This window comes from Urtica dioica, chromosome 12 (genome assembly GCF_054948205.1).
Source record: "Urtica dioica subsp. dioica isolate 48M chromosome 12, U.dioica_male_clone48M_v1_H2, whole genome shotgun sequence".
Lineage (NCBI taxonomy): Eukaryota > Viridiplantae > Streptophyta > Magnoliopsida > Rosales > Urticaceae > Urtica > Urtica dioica.
Genome location: NC_142767.1, coordinates 7,375,017 through 7,380,601, shown reverse-complemented (window position 1 = coordinate 7,380,601; position 5,585 = coordinate 7,375,017).

Below are 5,585 nucleotides of genomic sequence, written 5' to 3'. Positions count from 1 at the left end.
CAGCGCGCTCGCGCAGTGCTCCCGCTCATTGCGTGCGCGCACCGAAATCGTCTCGCACACCCGAAATCCGCAGCTCGCTCCCTGAGGCGCATCCAGAGGCCCTCCTAGACCTCCTAATTCACTATAAAACCCCATCTTAGTGAGGGGGGATACATACTCATTATTCTCCAACATTACTCGCTCTCAGAGTTCTGAAACGCTGCCGGAGACTTTCTGAGCACAGTTTCCTCTGATCGAGCGCTTAATCTAGCGCATAAGATGTGCCTAGGGTTTTCTACTGAAAATCCCCTACATGTCCCGCGCACAAGCTGCGTCCAGGAATTTCCACTGAAAATCCTCTACGGTCCAACGAACAAAGCTGCGTTCGGAATTCTCAACTGAGAATCTCCTACGTCTCTTAAGAGAGAAAATACACATTCTCTCTCGGGTCACTCGATTCTAGAGTCCCCCATGCTCATCTCCTATGTCGAACACACCCTTTGGGCTCCGCGCCTTACACAACGTACACACACGCCTTGAACTACGTTCTGACTTGATCTCATAACGCGGATACGTAGGCAGCTCAAAAGAAGCACAATCACACCCCTCATTCACCCTATTCTCTCCTCAAAGAAGACCTCCGAATGGAGAAACCTTAACTCGAGACTTTCAAGTTTACACCCTTGGCTCGGGTACGGCCACTTGGCCGGCATTGGGTCGAACCGCCCGAAGCTTTAAATCGTTGTTCATTTTTGTGCGACAACAGTCACATAAGGAAGTTTGGTAATTGGACTAGATGCCAAGCTTGTATCCCAACAACATCTCGATTGAAAGCCCCTAAATCTTTAAACACCAAACCACTTTCTTCTATAGATTTCAAAATAAGATCCCACATTTTTCAATGAATCTTCCACTTGTCCGCTGATTCACCCCCACCAAAATTAAGCCCTTAAGCCGTGAATCTAGCTAATAATTAAGGATAGAAGGGAGTTTAAGCAAACTCATGGAGTAAGTCGTAATCGTTTGGACCACCGCATTGATAAGAATCTCACAACCCGTGGACGAAAAAAATCTCCGCTCTCCAATCTTGGTTTTTTTTATCCGATTCTTGATAATACTGAAGATCACCATTTTGTTCCTTCCTACCCGAGCGGGAGCCCAATATAAGAATCCATCTCTTTGGTGTAAGCCACACTGAGGAGGTCGGAAAACTTTTCCACATCCTTATTTGTAAGATTTTGGAGACACAAAACACGAACTTGGAAAGGTTGACATGTTGTCACAAACCCCGCTCATATGTGGTTAAGGTTAATCTGACCGCTTAGAGTATCCCGGATTATCAAAGGAAGAAACCTTGATCCCATTGGCAATATCCATCGTATGATTTATAGGACCACATTAGAAAGGCTAATCGAGCGGAAATCCGCTACGAAGCGGGCATTCTTCAACTTTGGGATAAGAAAAATATTAGTTGTGTTCCCCTTTGACACCTCCTCACCAAAATTAAAAATTCCGAGACACTCCCCAAGAGCTTTGTCCGGCCCATCATGAAAATGGTCCGGTCTATATCCTCATCGATTTAGGCCTCCTATGTTGAGGTTTGCATCTAAGCACTCAGCGTGTCAAATGCCTCCATCGTAATCTTGCAAAATTCATCCTATGTAGCATCGTTTGAGCCAAAAATCTACGCAAAAAACCTATCCACAATGCCACGCATCTCCGCTTCCGATTTCATTCGAATACTTTCTTCGTTTGTGATTCTCCAGATCGAATTGAGTCTTCTTCTCCGCGAGGCCCGAGCGTGGAAGTACTTGGTGTTTTTATCTCTTCATTTTAACCAATCGGAACCAGCTTGTTTCCTCCAGTAATATTCTTCAACAAGGATAAGAGACTTCAATTTCCTACCAATAGAGTGATCCAACAAGCAATTAGATAGACTACGTAGCTCCTGATTAATCTTTTCGAGACACAAAGATAGGCCCATCGCCTTCTTTGAGACCGCTCTATCTCCATTGATCAGGCAATGAACCTCTGAGCTAATGATAAGAGCTCGATAATCCAAACTGCGGAAGTTTAGCATCTCCATGAAACCTCCAGGGAAGAGTGTTGTCAATGGTGCCCACAAGAAGAGTAGTAGTGTCTATTTATGTACATTTGATGTCATATAGTCTTACGAAGACTCTTGCTTGTAATTGCTTATTCATTAATATAAAGTTGAAACGTTCATTCATTCTTTCTTTGTTTGAAGAGTCCATAAACAAACTTAACAACTTACGAAGAGACAAATGTAGATTTGCATGAACAAACTCTTCGTAGTTTGCTTAAAACGATATATTCGCAATCTAAGGGTCAACGGACTATTGACCTCAGTACGATTGTTAGGAGAATCTATGATGTCTGGTTATGGGGCATTGAGAGTTGGAGACTCTATAGTTCTTCTAGGTATCTTCCGAAGGTACTGAATTGACCAGTGCACTTCTAGAGACAAGATAAGAACAAACCATTTAACCTCTTATGTCTCGAAGTCACTATGTATGAATTGCATCATGCTTACCTTAATCCTGAAATGAGACATGCCATTTCACAGCTTAGTATTCTCATTTGAGAAAGTCTGAGTTCGGACTCACTATGTGATTCCGAACAGGGCCTATTGGTGAAGTACTAAGTTGTGAGTATGTCATGAGTAACTTTGTGAAGTTCTCATAGATATGGAATTCATGTACAAGATTGCTGAAATGCAATGTATGTCACCTCATGCTTTGTTCCTTGGAGTGTGAATAAATGAACTGGCCAGTGTCCAAATTGAGTCCCGACTCTTTTGGATGAAACAATGTGACTTGTTAGCTCCTCGTCAATACATTGTTTCTAACTTATTCACAAGCGACAAAGGAGTTGAGGAAATAACAGCTAGAAGGGTAAAATGGTAATTTAGTAAATCCCGACTAGCTGATGACATTCATGAAGGGTAAACATAGATAATATTCAGTGGATCCGCTCATCATAATTAGGTCGAATTCTTGAGTAGAAAATAAATTCATTTGAACCGAGAGATTTTCAGTGTCAACTCTTTAGTGGAGTCAGTTGGCATTAAGCTAAACTTGGAAAAGGTTTGTGAACTTTTGAGTCCAAGTGTTTAGCTCAAGCTTTGTTCATTTGTGTCCATGAGGTCACTGTCACGAATCACATCGATAGGAATAGTTAAACTGGAAGCTAAGTCAAAACAAGAACGAAAATAGTTAAAATGGTATTTTTGTCTTTTGAGACAAATGATGAAATGAATGTCAATAAATTTTTTGACAAGTTCATTTGATGACTTAATGTCACTCGGCCATGACTTGATCATTGGGCCTTGTGAATTAATTTTGTTTCATAAGAATTTTATTGAAAATTCTTAATGGGCCTTTTTCATGTTCTCATGAATAAATGAAGAAGCTTCTAGAAGCTCCTTCTAGAGACATGTTGGGCGCCTACCCTATAGAGAAATAGGAGAGTTTATTTTGTGCATAAATGTATTTAGATACTTGCCAAAAGAAAAAGAGGAAACAAATTTGCATAAGGATGCATTAGGGAACTTCGGCCATGTTGAGAGAAAAGGCAAGCCATGAACAAAATAGGAAACAAATCAAGGCTTCTAGAAACCTTGTTTGGCCGAGTTTCTCAAGTGGGAAATAAGGGTTATTTTGCTCATGAATATGTGATATTCTATAGAAGAGGAAACTACCTTATTGAAGGTGAGACCTCTCCTATAAATAGGAGCCTCATTTCCTCACATTTCATTCATCCAAGTTTAAGAGATTTGAGAGACTCTCTCTCTAGAACTTGTGGCCGAAAATCCTCTCTCTCTCTCTAGTTTATTTTCGATTTTTTCTTGTCTTGGCACCTAGGTCCTCACTCGACCTAGTGTTTAGCTCTGCGACTTCAAGACTTGTTCTTAAGTCGTAGTGTTTAAAAGTGTCCACTCACTAATTCCTTTATTTCGAGTGATTTAGTGATATAAACTTTCGTGGTTGCTCGAGGTGCCGAGGAAAGGAAGAGAGACGTGCTGCGAGGGGAGACGAGCGTTGCAAACTTTCCAAAAGCTTCTTCAAAGTTCAAGCTTCAAGAAAGGTTAGTAAACTCTTAGCTCATATTGGGTTTTAATTACATGTACTTGCTTCTTTGTCTAGGTTAGTAAAAACTGTTTTTACTTGAAAAGAAATTTTTTAAAATTCCGCCGCTTCCCGAAGCGTTTAATCTTTTTCTTAAACCCTAGATCAATTCCAACAAAGAGATCACGACAATCCCGGTCAGAACATGCATGATTGACTTGTAATTGTACATTTTTTTGCCATCCCGCTAGTTATCCCAAGTAATAAGTTTGCTTTCAAACCCTAAATCACACAGTCCTCGAGCTTGTTCTGGGTTGGGGTGAGATGAGGTTGCTCGTTCAGAGTAGGTGGATGGGTGGGGTGATGGGCTCTAAGAGAAATATGGTCGTAAAGAGAATATGAGTTGGAAAGAGTGAGAGAGAGAGTCGGTCGGAGAGATTGAGAAAGTGGGTGTCAAAGAGAGAGAGAGAGAAACAGAAACAGAGAGATAGAGAGAAAGAGAAGGTCGTAGTTACATCGAGGCGGGGTTAGAATCCTGACGTTAGAGATGTTGTGGAGTCTTTCTTGCAATGTCAGAATGAAGTGGAGGGGTGGGTCTTGCAGCAAAGCTAACGAGATAAAGTGTATTATCATGATAGAGAGAGACCCATCTTATATTGGTCGTCGGAGTGGCCAAAGAGGGTAATCGAAGAGAAAAAAAAAGAGGCTTCATAATTTTTTTTGGCAAGCAGAAGCAGAAAAAAAAAGTTTATAATCAAGTTTGACCAATTTTTAGAGGCGACATGTCGCTTCTAAAAGTTAGGTCATTTTAAAAGAAGATAAACGCACCGCTTAAAAGTGCGGCAAACTTATAGATGCGACAATTGTACTTCTAATCTCAAAATTTCAACTTTAAAGGACCATGTTTTAATATTTCGATGATGTCTTTAGAGGTGCCATGTCGCTTCTAAAAGCAAATTGTTGCTTCTAATACTGGCGCCGCTTATAAAAGATGTTTTTGTAGCAGTGGACTAGTCATAAATTAAGGAGACTGTCTTTTTTAGGTGAAGACAAAATGGTTGAAGTAAAGACTTATATTGAAATACACATAAAGAGTAGAATTATTCTCAAAATAAGAATGCGAAATGAGATATTATAAGAAAAAGTTTTTAAAACGAGCTTACCCAAGTAATTTTCACAACAAAACAAATTTATTTTGGACATGTAGCTTTGAGCCTTACAGTTAAAACCTTTGTATTGTATTCATTTATAGTTCTAGAAGTAAATTTTAGAGAGAACTATAGATCTTTCTAAAACATAGGATAAAGAATAAACTAGAACTCATTCATAGTCATTAGATTAGATTTATAATGGCAAAATCCTAATAATTTATTTTGGAGTACCGCTAATATAAATAAGAATGATTTAAAATAAAGAAGATGGACTTGAGTTTTGGTCAAGCCAAAACCATCAAACACTCAGATAACAATTAAAAAAGCTTTACTTTCCTTGAAAGTATGATACGCTCGGATTAATTTG